The following is a 17511-nucleotide window of genomic DNA, read 5'->3' as shown; positions in this document are numbered from 1 at the left end:
TGGTGACTTAGGAGAGGTTGCGAAGGAGGTCCCGCAGACACTGGTCCTGTTCAACAGGTACGATGTACTCGCTACCAATGCAGACCAAAGCACCGTGGCTCAGAAGGCTGTTCATGGGTTGGGGAAGAGCAGCATAGAAATGTAGTGGTGTTCGAGGATTCTCTAATTAGGAAATCGATAGCATCTGCAGAAGCCTCAAACAAGAGTCCCGAGGGTGCATTGCCTACCTAGGGTAAGGGAGAGGAATTTGGAAAGGGAGGGGGGTAAATCCAGTTGTCATGGTCCATTGGTAGGAACAGGGAGGAGGTCCTGCTGAGGGAGTATCAATAGTTGGGAACTAAATTTAAAAGGAGGACCTCGGGAGTAATATCTCTGGATTATTGCCTGAGCCATGTGTAAATTGGCATCGAGACAGACAGATTAGGCAAGTTAACAAATGGCTAAAGCAGTGGTGTGGGCAAGAGGGTTCTTCTCCATGGGGCATGGGCACCAGTACTGGGTCAAGAAAGAACTGTACCGATGGGAGAGGCTCCACCTGAACCAGAATGGGACCAGTGTCCGAGTGGAAAGAGTAAATAGGGGGGTTGCAAAGGCTTTTAATTGAGTAAGATGGGGGAGGGATCTACAAGAGATGAAACCAGCCTAAATATAAATAAAACAGGGAAGGCGAGCATGAGGCATACTAAACTAAGGGAAAACAGAAATGGCCAGGGAATAAATAGGTTTGTAGAATAGGGTATAAAGAGAGGGTTAAAAATAAGAGGGGAATTGCTATTACAAGTGAGTTAAACTGTCTATACAGCAATGCACAGTGTCCATAATAAAACAGGGGAATTGGAGGCAACAATACATTGTGAGGAACCAGATATAGTGGGGATTACTCAGACATGGCTACAGAAAAATCAGGACTGGGAATTAAGGTACAACATATTTAGAAAAGATGGAGTAGGAAAAAGGGGAAGTGGATTAGCTGTACTTATTAGGGATAACATTATGGCAGTAGAAAAAAGTGATACAGCTATCAGTAAGACAAACATAGAATCAATGTGAATAGAGGTAAAAGATAATAAAGGATCAATCACACTAATAGGGATAGTCTACAGGCCACCCAATCATGGAAGGGAGGTGGAGGAAGAAATATACAAACACATCAAGGTTTTCACTCTGGCCTGGAATCTTTAGCATACCCTCAATAATAGTTTCTCTCAGTTACCATCCATTAATTATGCACAAAGAGATTTTGTGTTTGTCCTTTCCTTTTTTATATCTTCACTCTTGTGCTTCAGTACTGGAGTTTATATACATGGTCACTCCACTTCCGATTCTCCCGATATGGTCGCTTCGAAAGATTTATAGCTTTCCAGATTGGTATCCCACTGATTGGGCTCTTTCCACCAGTTGTCTGTGATGCTGATTATGTCCAATCTGCCGGTCCTTGCAAGACCTTCACTGTCACTGTTATGTTTTCACGGGGACATTGTGGCCCCCGACCTGCGAGAGAACAGCTCCACAGGTCGGGTTATAAAAGAGCTGGAGCAGTGGGCCCTGGGACATCGTGGCCCCCACTCCCCCCGACCTGCGAGAGAACAGCTCCACAGGTCGGGTTATAAAAGAGCTGGAGCAGTGGGCCCTGGGACATCGTGGCCCCCACTCCCCACGACCTGCGAGAGAACAGCTCCACAGGTCAGGTTATAAAAGAGCTGGAGGACATAATACTTCAACCTCCAGCGCGAGCTGCTCCAAGTGTGCGACGATTTTGAGTTGGGCGACTGGCTGACGTTATCAAAACCCTGGTCACCATTTTGGAGTGTGGGCAGGAATATCGGCAGGTCCCAGGTACAGAGGGGTGGGAAGGTCGGGGCAGATGAGCAGTGAGAGTTTGTGGCAAGATGCGGTGAATATTTATGGTGGAGGAGCGGCAAGAGATGGTGGCGGAGGTGTGACAGATGAGGTTATGGGGCCCAGAAGGACCGAGGGCCCAAGGGCAGTACGGGCCAGCCCACACTGCGACCTTGTCACTGGATCAAGACCTAGCTCTATCAAGCCCGTGTGGTGGCTGGTGTGCAACGGTCACCATATGTTAAAAAAAACTCCATGCACTGGCATCTTCCACCCCCTCAATTGGAGTTCAGGACTGGAATATCGGGTCTTTCATTGAAACACCTGTGAACTGATGGAAGCAAGTCATTCTCGTTCGAGGGACTGCCTCTGATGATATGTTTTCAGTAAGACATCACAAACACACAGGCTCGAAGATGGCTGATAACTTCAGGAACCACAGTCAGGTGACCTGAACTGTTTATTGTTGTAAACAGCACTGGCTGCAATGCTCCAGTAGTCCACTGGGTGAAGCTATATAGATTACAGTCACATTTTATTTATCTCCCATCATTGGAATTAGGCTTATCCAACTTTCATTTATATTTTCATAGGTACATTTGTTCCAATCGGTACAGATGTTCCTTACATCACTCACAACAAGCCCTGCATCTAGTTTAAACAATCCCCACCATCTATCTATCCTTCCCACCAACAGCTCTACCCCACTTTTGTTTAGATGGAGCCCACCCAGTAAGCACAGGCTCCCTCTATTCAAAAAAGCTGCTCCATTGTTTGAAGAACCAATACTCTGATTCCTAATCCCGATTCATTTGCCATGCGTTGGTCTGTGTAGTTACCCTCAGACTATATTCACTCGCATGTGACATGGGTTGTATTTCAGCAAATACTACACATAATGTCCTAAATTTAGCATGGAGGACTTCTGGTCTACTTCTACCCATGTTATTTGTTCCCACATGGAGAACAATTGATCCTGCTCCTTCTAATGTTCTGTCAAGCTGGAACGCCAGATCATCGATCTGTGCGCCCAAGAGACGACACCATTTGATTTTTTTGGGTCTAGTTTGCACAGAATTATATCTATATGGTGACTAATCAGATCCCCTAACACCGCAACATGTCTGCTTCCCTTTCTCTCCTCCCTTCCCCGACAGGCTGCTGGATCAGCCAGTGCAAGGCACATCTTTGCGTGTCACAGTCATTTCAAGGAGAGAAACTGTTGGCGAGCACCAGGGATAACCGCTCCTGCCCCATTACATGACCACCACTTTTGGCCACCCTTTCTGAGACCCCTCTCCCCCCCCGACACCAGGGTATTCTCTCCTTCTCCAACCCTCATCTCTAAAACTTCTTCCACCTTGAGTGCATCAACCAATGGACCAGAAGCAACTCTCCCTGGTGCTCTCCAACAGTTTCTCTCCTCAACTGAAGATGAAACCCTCCAGAATATGGGTCTGGAAGGCAAACACTTTACAATTTCTGCAACCACCCTCGAGCAACACTAAAGTCTTAAGCTTGTTTGACGTAATAATAACCTTGAGAAAAAGAGCTATCCCTTGAATTCCCCCGCCTGCTTTTATCCCTCAGTTAATTCACTTGGCAGCTCCTTTCACCTCTGCATCTAATTCCCACTCGCACCAAATGAACATTGAAGAGGTCCTCGCCCTGTGTACTGTGGCCCCTGCTCGAGCTCAATGCTCGCAAGGTTTGCTTCATTTTTACTAAGCTCCTGCAGCCACCTCACTTCGTAGCATTCAGTAGAACCTGCACACATGGAAGTAATGCTTCTCTGAGAGTGAATATCATTTACTGCTCTGTCAGCCTTCCCAAATCTCATTCTAAATAAAAGCCACACTGTCCTACAGACTAGCACAAACTCCCAGAGACACCGGTTAGCTGTAAATGTGACCTTTTACTGCTTGACAGCTTACATTCTCTTACTGTCTAATACGTGTTGAAATACTCACCTCTCCGCTGCTCAGTAACTGTACTGTTCAGCACCAGTTGGTATGAAGCTGGATCAGCAATGCTTGCTGTAAATGCCCCAGTAAATATCTTGCAATTCTACCAATCACAGGAAGAGCTGTTGTTCAACCAATGTTCAACAGGAAAGTGTTTTATGATTGTGACTCATAAAACAAGAGCCCGCCCACTGTAATAAACTCAGTGTTCAGAGGGTGGCGCTGGTTCCAATAGTCTCAGCAGGAGGTTCAGGTCTGAAATGATCAGTAAAAACAGGAAGAATTGGAGGGGGAGGGAGAAGGTTACAGCCACATCAAACAACGCAAAGTTTCATACATTCCAAAATCCCCTAAGGATTGTCTGGAAATACTCAACCGTTCTTTTAACCCTCTTTAATTCCCAGTGTGTTTCTGATCACGACTTTTATTCCTGGTCTGTGATATAAACAATCTCTCCAGTGTCCCCTCACCCAAATCTGCCTCGGGCCTGTTGGCTCCAGCTCTGCTTTATTGCGCCACCAAACCTTGCCTGAAAGTAGAAAAAAACAAAGCCCTTCACAAACCGATCCAAAGGAGGGAGACCAAAAGCTTAGTCCAAAAAGGTGGGTTTTAAGGAGGGTCAAAGAAGCAGAGCATGGTGGAGAAGTACAGGGGTTTAGGAAGGTATTTCCAGAGCATGGGGCCCAGGTGACTATATATACAGCTGACACCTCAGTGCCACACTGAGGGAGTGCCGCACTGTCTGAGGTTCCATCTTTCGGATGAAACATTAAACCCCTAAGATGGACGGAATAGCAGAGCAAGGGAGTTCTGCCCAACATTTATCCCTCAACCTACATCACTAAAACAGACTATCTGCTCACTTTCACATTGCTGTTTGTGGGAGCTTACTGTCTGCAAAACGGTTGCTGCGTTTCCCACATTACAACAGTAACTACACTTCAAAAAGAGCTTAATTGGCTGCAAAATGTTTCTGGACAACCTGAGGTTGTGAAAGGCACTATATAAATGCGCGTTCTTTTGTAATTATGGGAAAATGTGCGGTGGGTGGTGCTGAAGTGGGTGGGAACTGTAGTGCATAAAAGGCAGGAATAGGAAGAATTCACAGATTGACACTGAAGGAGATAGGGAGGCATGAGGCCATGAAGAGGTTTAAGAACATAAGAATTAGGAGCAGGCCATACAGCCTTTGCACCTGTTCCGCCATTCAATAAGATCATGGCTGATCTTCGACCTCAACTCCATTTTCCTGCCTGATCCCCATATCCTTTGATTCCAAAATTCTATTTCAGCCTTGAATATACTCAATGACTCAAAATCCACAGCCCTTTGGGGTGGAGAATTCCAAAGATTCACAACTCTCTAAATGAAGAAATTCCCTCAGTCTTAAATGGCCGACCCCTTATCCTGAGACTATGCATCCATGTTCTGGACACTACGGCCAAGGGAAACAATCTCCCAGCATCTACCCTGTTAACGATCTTCAGAATCTTATATGTTTCAATGAGATCACCTCTCATTCTTTTAGATTCCAAAGAGTATAGGCCTAATCTATTCAAATTCTCCTTATAGGACAACTCTCTCATCGCAGGGAGGAGTCTAGTGAACCTCCGTTGAACCGCCTCTAAGGCAAGGACATCCTTCCTTAGATAAGGAGACAAAAACTGTACAGACTACTCCAGGTGTGGTCTCACCAAAGCCCTGTACAATTGTAACAAGACATCCCTACTCTTGTACTCCAACCCATAGTAATAAAGCCAACATGCCATTTGCCATCCTAATTGCTTGCTGTACCTGCATGCTAACTCTGTGTTTTCTGTACGAGGACAGGAAATCTCTCTGAACACCAACATTTAATAGTTTCTTCCCATTGAAAAATATTCAGACCAAGTTGAGAATTTTAAATTTGAGTTGAGGGATCAGGAGCCAATGTAGATTGGCGAGGACAGGGTGATGGGTGAATGGAACTTTGTGCACTATTGGATATAGATAGCGGAGGTTTGGATGAATGATGGGTAGAGGATATGAGAGCAGTGGAATAGTCCAGACAGGTGATAAAGCAATGGACGAGGGTTTCATCAGCAGATAGGCTAAGATCGGGGAGGAGGTGGGCAATGAAATCTTTAAATGACATCCTATTTGACTGTGATTATGGTACACTTACTGCTTGATCTCTCTGCAGCCTTTGACATGGTTGACAATGCTATCCTCTTCCAATGCCTCTCCTTTTTTTGTCTAGGTGAGTGGGACTGCCCTGGCTTGGTTCTACTCTTGCCCATCCAGTCTCCCATGTTCTACCCTATGTAAACTTGAGCTCATCCAAAACTCAGCTGCCCATGTTCTATCTCACACCAAGTCCCGTTCACCCATTAACCATGTGCTCACTGACCTCCATTGGCTCCTGAATAAGCAACCTTTCCATTTTAAAATTCTCATCTTTGTTTTCAAGTCCCTCCATAACCTCGTCCCTCCCTATCTCTGTAATCTCCTTCAACCCCCCAAGATGTCTGCGCTCCTCTAATTCTGCCCTCTTGAGCATCCCCAATTTTAATCGCTCCACCATTGGTGGCTGTGCCTTCAGCTGCCTAGGCCCCAAGCTCTGGAATTCCCTCCCTAGATGTCTCCGTCTCTCTACCTCTCTTTCCTCCTTTAAGATGCTGATTAAAACCTGCCTCTTGGACCAAAATTGTCATCTCCTCATATCACCTGATGTGGCTAGGTGTCAATTTTTGTTCTCTTATAACATTCCTGGGACAGTTTACTACGTTAATGACACTATATAAATACAAGTAGTTGGTGTTAACATAGAGCAAGGGCAGCACACCGATTCAATGACGTATTGCTGGAATTACTGCTGGGTGCAGTCAAGAGCAGGAGGGACAATAGGAAGAAGAAACAAGTTACTCTCACCAAAGCACGTCGTCACTGTTGAGAATGGTGATGGTCTTCCTCTTCACACTAGAACTCTCTGCCAAGCGTTTGCCAGAGGGAACTGAGGCAGCAATTGCAGTAAGTGAGCTTTTATTCAGAAAAAAGGGAGATTTATGACAGATACCAAGGGCTGAGTACTGCAGACATTCGAGAGAAAGTGCAAGGATGCAATTAAAAAGGAAATTCGGAAAGCATAGAGAGAGCATGAAAACATTTTGGCAAGTAAAATCAAGGAAAACCCAAAGATGTTTTATAAATACATCAAGAGCAAGAGGATAACTAAAGAAAGAGTAGGGTCTATTAGAGACCAAAAGGGTAATCTGTGTGTGGAGGAGGAAGACGTGGGTATAGTTCTTGATGAATACTTTACATCTGTTTTCACAAAAGAGAGGGACGATGCAGACATTGCAATCAAGGAGGAGGAGTGTGAAATATTCGATGAAATAAACATGGCATGAAAGGAAGTATTAAGGGGCTTAGCAGCTTTGAAAGTGGATAAATCCCCAGGCCCGGATGAAATGTATCCCAGGCAGTTAAGAGAAGCAAATTAGCAAATAGCAGAGGCTCTGACCATCATTTTCCAATCCTCTCTGGTACAGGACTGCTAACATACCTTTGTTTAAAAAGGGAGAAAGGGACAGACCGAGTAATTACAGGCCAGCCAGCCTAACCTCAGTGGTAGGAAAATTATTTGAAAAAATTCTGAGGGACTGGATAAATCTTCATTTAGAAAGGCATGGATTAATCAAGGACGGTCAGCATGGATTGGTTAAGAGAAGGTTGTGTCTGATTAACTTGATTGAATTTTTTGAGGAGGTAACAAGGAGGGTCGATGAGGGTAGTGCCTATGATGTAGTGTATATGGATTTTAGCATCGCTTTTGATAAGGTCCCACATGACAGACTGGTCACGAAAATAAAAGCCCACGGAATTCAAGGCAAAATGACAAGTTGGATCCAAAATTGGCTCAGAGGCAGGAAGCAAAGTGTAATGGTTGATGGGTGTTGTTATGACTGGAAGGATGTATCCAGTGGGGTTCCGCAGGACTCAGTACTGGGTCCCTTGCTTTTTGTGGTATTTATCAATGAGTTAGACTTGAATATAGATGGTATGATTAAGAAGTTTGCAGATGATACAAAAGTTGTCTGTGTGGTTTATAATGCAGAAAAAAGCTGTAGACTGCTGGAAGATATCAATAAACTGGTCAGGTGGGCAGAAATGTGGCAAATGGAATTCAATCTAGAAATGTGAGGTAATGCATTGGGGAGGGCTAACAAGGCAAGGGAATACACAATAAATGGTAGGACACTGAGAAATGTAGAGGAACAAAGGGATCTTGGAGTGCATGTCCACAGATCCCTGAAGGTAGCAGGCTAGGTAGATATGGTGGTTTAGAAGGCATACAGAATGCTTGCCTTTATTAGCCGAGGCATAGAATACATGAGCAGGGAGGTTATGCTTGAAATGTATTAAAGAATAATTAGGCCACAGCTAGAGTACTATGTGCTGTTCTAGTCACCACATTACAGGAAAGATGTGATTGCACTAGAGAGGCTACAGAGAAGACTTATGAGGATGTTGCCTGGACTGGAGTATTTTAGCAATGAGAAAAGACTGGATAGGCTTTGTTTTTTTCTTTGGAACAGAGGAGGCTGAGGGGAGACCTGATTGAAGTGTATAAAATTATGAGGGGCCTCGATAGAGTGGATAGGAAGGGCCGAGAGTAAAAAAACAAACACATTTAAAAGATCTTTGTCTAAATGCATGTAGCATTCGTACCAAAATAGATGAGTTGACGGCACAAATAGATACAAATGGGTATGATCTGATAGCCATTACAGAGACATGGTTGTAAGGTGACCAGGACTGGGAACTAAATATTCAGGGGTATTTGACAATTCGGAAGGACAGACAGAAAGGAAAAGGAGGTGGGGTAGCTCTGTTAAAGGATGGGATCAGTGCGTTAGTGAGAAACGATATTGGCTCAGAGGATAAAAATGGTGAATCAGTTTGGGTGGAATAATCAAGGGAAAATGTTGCTGGTGGGCATAGTCTATAGGCCCCCTAACATCATCATCATAGGCAGTCCCTCGGAATAGAGGAAGACTTGCTTCTACTCTTAGAATGAGTCCTTAGGTGGCTGAACAGAGGCATCGTTGGTGGTATTTCTCCTGTTGGACTGTTGGACAAAGTATAAATCAAGAAATAATGGAGGCTTGTAATAAAGGAACTGCAATAATCATGGGTGATTTTAACCTTCATTTTGATTGGACAAAGCAAATTGGCCAGGGTAGCCTTGAGGAGGAGTTCACAGAGTGTATCCGGGACAGGTTCCTTGTATAGTACGTTGCGGAACCAACCAGGGAGCAGGCTATCTTAGATCTACAACTGTGTAATGAGGCAGGATTAATAAACGATCTCATAGTAAAAGATCCTCTAGGAATGAGTGACCATAATATGGTTGAATTTCAAAATCAGTTTAAGGGTGACAAAGTTGGTTCTCAAACAAGGGTCCTAAGCTTAAAGGAGACTACAAAGGTATGAGAGCAGAGTTGGCTAAAGTGGACTGGGAAAATAGACTAAAGAATAGGACGGTTGATGAGCAGTGGCAGACATTTAAGGAGATATTTCATAACTTGCAACAAAAATATATCCCAATGAGAAGGAAAGACTGCAAGAGAAGGGATAACCATCCGTGGCTAACTAAGGAAATAAGGGAGGGTATCAAACTGAAAACAAAGGCATACAATGTGGCCAAGACCAGTGGGAGGCCAGAGAATTGGGAAATGTTTAAAACCAGCAGAGAACGACGAAAAAAATGATTGAGAGGGAAGATAGATTATGAAAGTAAACTAGCACAAAATATAAAAACAGATAGTAAGAGTTTCTACAGGTACATAAAAAGGAAAAGAGTGGCTAAAGTAAATGTTGGTCCCCGGGAGGATGAGACTGGGGAATTAATAATGGGAGAACAGGGAAATGGCAGAGACATTGAACAAATATTTTGTATTGGTCTTCATGGTAGATGAAACTAAAAACATCCCAATAGTGGATAATCAAGGGCTATAAGGGAGGGAGAAATTTAATACAATCACAATCACTAATGAAGTAATACTCGGTAAAATAATGGGACTAAAGGTGGAGAAGTCCCCTGGACCTCATGGCTTACGTTCTAGGGTCTTAAAAGAAGGGACTGCAGAGATAGTGGATGCATTGGTTGTAATTTATCAAAATTCCCTGGATTCTGGGGCGGTCCCAGCAGATTGGAAAACTGCAAATGTAACGCCCCTATTTAAGAAAGAAGGCAGACAAAAAGCAGGAAACTATAGACCAGTTAGCCTAACATTGCCATCACCATCATAGGCAGTCCTTGCTTCCACTCTAAAAGTGAGTTCTCAGGTGACTGAACAGTCCAATGTGAAAATTACCGTCTCTGTCATAGATGGAACAGATAGTCATTGAAGGAAAGAGTGGGTGGGGAGTCTGGTTTGCCGCACGCGCCTTCCGTTGTCTGCGCTTGATTTCTGCATGCTCTCGGCGACGAGACTCAAGGTGCTCAGTGCCCTCCCGGATGTACTTCCTCCACTCAGGGCGGTCTTTGGCCAGGGACTCCCAGATACCGGTGGGAATGTTGCACTTTATCGAGGAGGTTTTGAGGGTGTCCTGGAAACGTTTCCTCTGCCCACCTGGGGCTTGCTTGCCAGGTAGGAGTTCCGAGTAGAGCACTTGCTTTGGGAGTCTTGTGTCAGGCATGCGAACAATGTGCTAGTCGAGTGTGGTTAGTGCTTCGATGCTGGGGATGTTGGCCTGGTCGAGGACGCTAATGTTGGTGCATCTGTCCTCCCTGAAGATTTGAAGGGATCTTGCGGAGACATCGTTGGTGGTATTTCTCCAGCGATTTGAAGTGTCTATATGGTCCACGTCTCTGAAACATACAGGAGGGCGGGTATCACTACAGACCATGAGCTTGGTGGCAGATTTGAGGGCCTGATCTTTGAACACTCTTTTTCTCAGGTGGCCGAAGACTGTGCTGGTGCACTGGAGGCGATGTTGAACCCCGTCATCAATGTCTGCCCTTGCTGATACTCAGCTCCCGAGGTACGGAAAGTGGTTCTCGTTGTCCAGGGCCACGCCGTGGATCTTGATGACTGGGGGGCAGTGCTGTGTGGTGGGGTCAGGTTGGTGGAGGACCTTTGCCTTACGGATGCTTAGTGTAAGGCCCATGCTTTCATACACCTCGGTGAAGGTGTTGAATTTGACTTGGAGTTCAGTCTCTGAATATACGCCGATGTAGGCATTGTCCGCGTACTGTAGCTCGATGACAGAGGATGGGACGGTCTTGGATCTGGCCTGGAGGCGACAAAGGTTGAACAGGTTCCCACTGGTTCTGTAGTTTAGTTCCATTCTAGCGGGGAGCTTGTTAAGTGTGAGGTGGAGCATTACAACAAGGAAGATCGAGAAGAGGGTTGGTGCCAGACGTAGCCCTGCTGCAAGTTCAAAGTAGAGACTGCATTTCCTGTGTCTGTCAAGGTGACTGTGACTTTTAACTTTTGTGAATCTGACTCCATCCAGGCTGCTGCTGGAGATATAAGCAACATCTCACAGTTTTCTGTACACTGCGACATAAGGGAGGTTACTGAGGCTCGCCATACACCGAGAGACAGCTTCATCTCATTCCTACTTGCCATTGACAAGCCGGTGGAGTGACCATGAGAGTTTGCATGAATTTCAGACTTCCCCATGGTGCAGGCTGCCACTGCATGAATGCACATGGCCTTATGTGTGCCTCATGTGAATTCGGCCATTTTCATGAAGCGAAAGGGATTCCATTCTTTCAATGTGCAGATAGGTCCGACCACAGGCAGCCGCGCATGCAGGCGAATGCCTGTTACCCTGGCAGTCGTCACGATTTCTTCATTCTGCAGCAGTCCTCTGTGCCGGCTGAATTTGACCGACCTTGGGAAGTCAAAGATTGGGCAACAAGGGCTAGCCACTCATGACTCTGGTTCAGAACCCCCCACGACCATGTGCACAGCCGGCGTACAGTGAGAGAGCCGTACTGCCATGAGCAACATTATAGAGCCCACCATCAGCATCCTCAAGCAACGCTTCTGCTGCCTGGACCTCTCTGGAGGAGTCCTGCAGTACTCAGCTGAGCGGGTATCAAGACAGTATGCTGCATGCTGCACAACCTCGCCATTACCTATCAGGCAGGAAGCTGAGCAGCAGCAGTGCAAGGATACGGCAGCATTGTGATCGTTACTGGACAAGTCATTCAGAGGCTTTGACTAATAATCTAGAGACGTGAGTTCATATCCCACCACAGCAGCTGTGGAATTTAAATTCAGTTAATTGAATAAATCTGGAATAAAAAGCTAACAGGTGACCATGAAACTGCCGGATTGTCATAAAAACCCATCTGGTTCACTAATGTAATTTAGGGAAAGAAATCTGCCGTCCTTACCTGTTCTGTGACACCAGACACACAGCAACATGGTTGACTCGTAACTGCCCTCTCAAATGGCCCAGAACCACTCAGTTGTAACAAACTGCTACAAGAAACAACAGTAAGAATAAAACCAGATGGGCTACCCGGCATCGACCTATGCACCTGCTTCAAACACCACAATGGCACACCCAGCCCAGCCAACCCTGTACTCACTAACATCTGGGAGAGCTGTCCCACAGACTAGTCAAGCAACAGCCTGACATAGTCATATTCACAGGCAAAGTCCCAGACTCCTCCATCACCATCCCTGTCCCACCGGCAGGACACACCCACCTAGGGAGGCGGCACAGCAGTCGAGAGCTACAGTTGGGAGGGCATGGCCCTGGGAGTCCTCAACATTGACTTTGGACCCCATGAATTCTCATGGCTTCAGGTCAAACATGGGCAAGCAAACCTGCTGACTACCACCCCCAATCACTTGATGAATCAGTACTCCTCCGTATTGAATGCCACTTGGAAGAAGCACTGAGGGTAGCAAGGGCACAGAATGTACTCTTGTTGGGGGACTTCAATGTCCATCACCAAGAGTGGCTCGGTTGAACCACTACTGACCAATCAGACTGAGTCCTGAAGGAGATAGTTGCCAGACTGGGCCTGCAGCAGACGGTGAAGAACCAACGCGAGGGAAATACCTACTTAACCTTGTCCTCACCAATCTATCTGTTGCCGATGAATCTGTCCATGACCATATAGATAGCAGTGACCACCACACAGTCCTTGTTGAGACAAAGTCCCGTCTTCACAAGGAGGACACCCTCCATCGTGTTGTGTGGCACTACCACCGTGCTAAATGGGATAGATTCAGAACAGATCTAGCAACTCAAAACTGGGCATCCATGAGGCACTGTGGGCCATCAGCAGCAGCAGAATTGTATTCCACCACAATCTGTAACCCCATGGCCCAGAATATCCTTCACTCTACCATTACCATCTAGCCAGGGGACCAACCCTGGTTCAATGAGGAGTGCAGAAGTGCATGCCAGGAGCAGCACCAGGCGTACCTAAAAATGAGGTGCCAACCTGGGGAAGCTGCAACACAGGACTATATGCATGCTAAACAATGGAAGCAGCATACTATAGATAGAGCTAAGCGATCCCACAACCAATAGATCAGATCAAGGCTCTGCAGTCCTGCCAAATCCATGTGAATGGTGATGGATCATTAAACACCTAACAGGAGGAGGAGGCTCCATCAATATCCCCAGTCTCAATGATGGCGGAGTCCAGCACATGAGTGCAAAAGACAAGGCTGAAGCATTTGCAACTATCTTGAGCCAGAAGTGCAAAGTGGATAATCCATATCAGCCTCCTCCTGAGGTCCCCACCATCACAGAAGCCAGTCTTCAGCCAATTCGATTTACTCCACGTGATATCAAGAAACAGCTGAGCTCAATGGGTACTGCAAAGGCTATGGACCTCGGCATCATCCCGGCTGTCGTACTGAAGCCTTATGCTCCAAAACTAGCCGCGCCTCTAGCCAAGCTGTTCCAGTACAACTACAACACTGGTATGTACCCGACAATAGAGAAAACTGCCCAGGTATGTGCTGTCCACAAAATACAGGACACATCCAATCCAGCCAATTACCACCCGATCAGTCTACTCTCAATCATCACCAAAGCGATAGAAGTTGTCATGGACAGTGCTATCAAGCGGCACTTACTCACAAATAACCTGCTCACCGATGCCCAGTTTGCATTCTGCCAGGACCACTCAGCTCCAGACCTCATTACAGCCTGGGTCCAAACATGGACAAAAGAACTGAATTCCAGAGGTGAGGTGAGAGTGACTGCCCTTAACATCAAGGCAGCATTTGACCGAGTGTGGCATCAAGGAGCCCGAGTAAAACTGAAGTTAATGAGAATCAGGGGGCTCTCCACTGGCTGGAGTCATACCTAGCACAAAGGAAGATGTTGTGGTGGTTGGAGGTCAATCATCTCAGCCCCAGGACATCGCTGAGGAGTTCCTCAGGGCAGTGTCCTAGGCCCAACCAACTTCACCTGGTTCATCAATGACATTCCCTCCATCATAAAGTCAGAAGTGGGGATGTTCGCTGATGATTGCACAGTGTTCAGTTTGGTTTGCATCTCCTCAGATAATGGAGCAATCCATGCCTGCATGCAGCAAGATCTGGATGATATTCAGGCTTGGGGTGATAAGTAACAAGTAACATTCGCGACACACAAGTGCCAGGCAATGACTATCTCCAACAAGTGAAAGTCTAACCACCTCCCCTTGGCATTCATCGGCATTACCATCACTGAATCCACCAACATCAACATCCTCGGGATCGCCATTGACCAGAAACATAACTGGACCAGCCACGTATATACTATGCCAACAAGAGCAAGTCAGAGGCTGGGTATTCTGCGGTGAGTATCTCACCTCCTGACTCCCCAAAGCCTTTCCACCATCAACAAGGCACAAATCAGGATGGAAAAGCTTCACTTGCTTGGAGGAGTGCAGCTCCAACAACACTCAAGAAGCTCGACACCATCCAGGACAAAGCAGCCTGTTTGATTGGTACCCCATCCACCACCTTAAACATTCACTCCTTCGACTCCAGCGCACCAAGGGTGCAGTGTGCACCATCTACAAGATGCACTGCAGCAAATTGCCAAGGATTCTTTGGCAGCACCTCCCAAACCAGCGACCTGTCCCACTGAGAAGGACAAGAGCAGCAGGTGCATGCGAACACCATTATTACCAAGTTCCCCTCCAAGTCACACGCTATCCTGGCTTGGAAATATATCGCCGTTTCTTTGTAGTCGCTGGGTCAAAATCCTGGAACTCCCTCCCTTCACCAACAGTCCCACACTCCTTAGCTTTCCTCTATATAATGCATACTAAATGAAATGAAATGCTCTGGTGCATTTCCTTGGTCCCTGTCTTCCATGCGCCTTTGCTTCTCCTAGTGCTCCTTTGAGGTGCTTCCCCAGGGGCTGCAGCATTGTTGGTGGAAATCTGCTGATCTTTAATTGAGGAGACTGCAAATGGCTTTGGCTCTGAGCTACTAAGGCCTGGCTTCACACTGCACCATCTCGGCCTGGGCTGCAGCAGTCTGGGCTGGTTGGCTGACGGGCAACAGCAAGGGCAGTGGCAGATTGCAGAGAATCATCGAATCAGGGAAATTTACAGCTCGGAAGGAGGCCATTTCGGCCGATCATGTCCGCACCGACCAACAAGAGGCTATCCAGCCTAATCCCACTTTCCAGCTCTAGGTCCATAACCCTGCAGGTCACGGCACTTCAAGTGCACATCCAAGTACTTTTTAAATGCAATGAGAGTTTCTGCCTCTACCACCTTTCAGGCAGTGACTTCCAGACCCCCACAACCCTCTGCATGAACAAATCTACCGTCATGTCCCCTCTAAATCTTCTACCAATTACTTTAAATTTATGCCCCCTGGTTGTTGATCTCTCTGCGAGGGGTAGAGGTAGATGGATGAATGCTGTCCTCCTAAGAGATGATGGCCAGCAATGTCTCCTCCATGGGGATTAAAACATGAACGCGGGCTTATCCTCTCCGGTCTTTGCTGCTCCCTGCTGTTATATGCCACCCTCACCTGTAAGAAAGAGGGAAGGGGGTCAGTCAGTAAGTGTCTTGCATAGAAGCAAAGAAATATAGAAAATAGGTGCAGGAGTAGGCCATTCGGCACCTCGAGCCTGCACTGCCATTCAATAAGATTATGGCTGATCATTCACCTCAGTACCCCTTTCCTGCTTTCTCTCCATACACCTTGATCCCTTTAGCCGTAAGGGCCATATCTAACTCCGTCTTGAATATATCCAATGAACTGGCATCAACAACTCTCTGCGGTAGGGAATTCCACAGGTCTACAACTCTCTGAGTGAAGAAGTTTCTCCTCATCTCTGTCCTAAATGGCTTACCCCTTAACCTTAGACTATGTCCCCTGGTTCTGGACTTCCCCAACATCGGGAACATTCTTCCTGCATCTAACCTGCCCAGTCTCGTCAGAATTTTATATGTTTCTATGAGATCCACTCTCATCCTTCTAAACACCAGTAAAGCCCAGTCGATCCAGTCTCTGCTCATATGTCAGTCCTGCCATCCCGGGAATCATTCTGGTGAACCTTCGCGACACTCCCTCAAGAGCAAAAACATCCTTCCTCAGATTAGGAGACCAAAACTGTACACAATATTCAAGGTGTGGCCTTACCAAGGCCCTGTACAACTGCAGTAAGACCTCCCTGCTCCTATACACAAATCCTCTCGCTATGAAGGCCAACATACCATTTGCCTTCTTCACTGCCTGCTGTACCTGCATGCCAACTTTCAATGACTGATGTACCATGACACCCAGGTCTCGTTGCACCTCCCCTTTTCCTAATCTGCCGCCATTTCACATAATATTCTGCCTTCGTGTTTTTGCCACCAAAGTGGATAACCTCACATTTATCCACATTATACTGCATCTGCCATGCGTTTGCCCTCACACCTAACCTATCCAAGTCACCCTGCAGCCTTTTAGCGTCCTACTCACAGCTCACACCAGTTCACTGTCATCTGCAACTTGGAGATATTACTCTCAATTCCTTCATCTAAATCATTAATGTAGATTGTAAATAGCTGGGGTCCCAGCACTGAGCCATGCGGCACCCCACTAGTCACTGCCTGCCTTTCTGAAAAGGACCCGTTTATCCTGGCTCTCATTTATCCACATTATACTTCATCTGCCATGCATTTGCCCACTCACCTAACCTATCCAGTCACTCTGCAGCCTCATAGCATCCTCCTCGCAGCTCACACTGCCACCCAACTTAGTGTCATCTGCAAATTTGTAGATACTATATTTAATCCCCTCGTCTAAATCATTAATGTACAATGTAAACAGTTGGGTCCCCAGCACAGAACCTTGCGGTACCCCACTAGTCACTGCCTGCCATTCTGAAAAGTACCCATTTACTCCGACTCTTTGCTTCCTGTCTGACAACCAGTTCTCAATCCATGTCAGCACACTACCCCTAATTCCAATGTCAACTTTTCACATTAATCTCTTGTGTGGGACCTTGTCGAAAGCCTTCTGAAAGTCCAAATATACCACATCAACTGGTTCTCCCATGTCCACTCGACTGGAAACATCCTCAAAAAATTCCAGAAGATTTGTCAAGCATGATTTCCCTTTCACAAATCCATGCTGACTTGGACCTATCATGTCACCTCTTTCCAAATGCACTGCTATGACATCCTTAATAATTGATTCCATCATTTTACCCACTATTGAGGTCAGGCTGACCGGTCTATAAT

The 17511-nt window shown here is 46.3% G+C and overlaps 1 protein-coding gene across 3 annotated transcripts in view; it reads right to left on the bottom strand.

Moving 5' to 3' along the window:
* The window catches only part of LOC139249383 (guanylate-binding protein 2-like), a 72999-nt gene extending 69083 nt beyond the window's left edge, over positions 1-3916 (bottom strand). For all 3 annotated transcript variants that reach the window (XR_011591160.1, XM_070872377.1, XM_070872378.1), the window contains exon 1: positions 3810-3916. The gene's annotated coding sequence lies outside the window, so the exon portion shown is untranslated. The remainder of the gene's footprint in view (positions 1-3809) is intronic.
* Between the last annotated feature and the right edge of the window lie 13595 nt (positions 3917-17511).

The sequence above is a fragment of the Pristiophorus japonicus genome, unplaced genomic scaffold (genome assembly GCF_044704955.1).
Source record: "Pristiophorus japonicus isolate sPriJap1 unplaced genomic scaffold, sPriJap1.hap1 HAP1_SCAFFOLD_310, whole genome shotgun sequence".
In the NCBI taxonomy this organism is placed as follows: domain Eukaryota; kingdom Metazoa; phylum Chordata; class Chondrichthyes; family Pristiophoridae; genus Pristiophorus; species Pristiophorus japonicus.
This window is presented reverse-complemented; position numbering and strand designations above follow the sequence as displayed.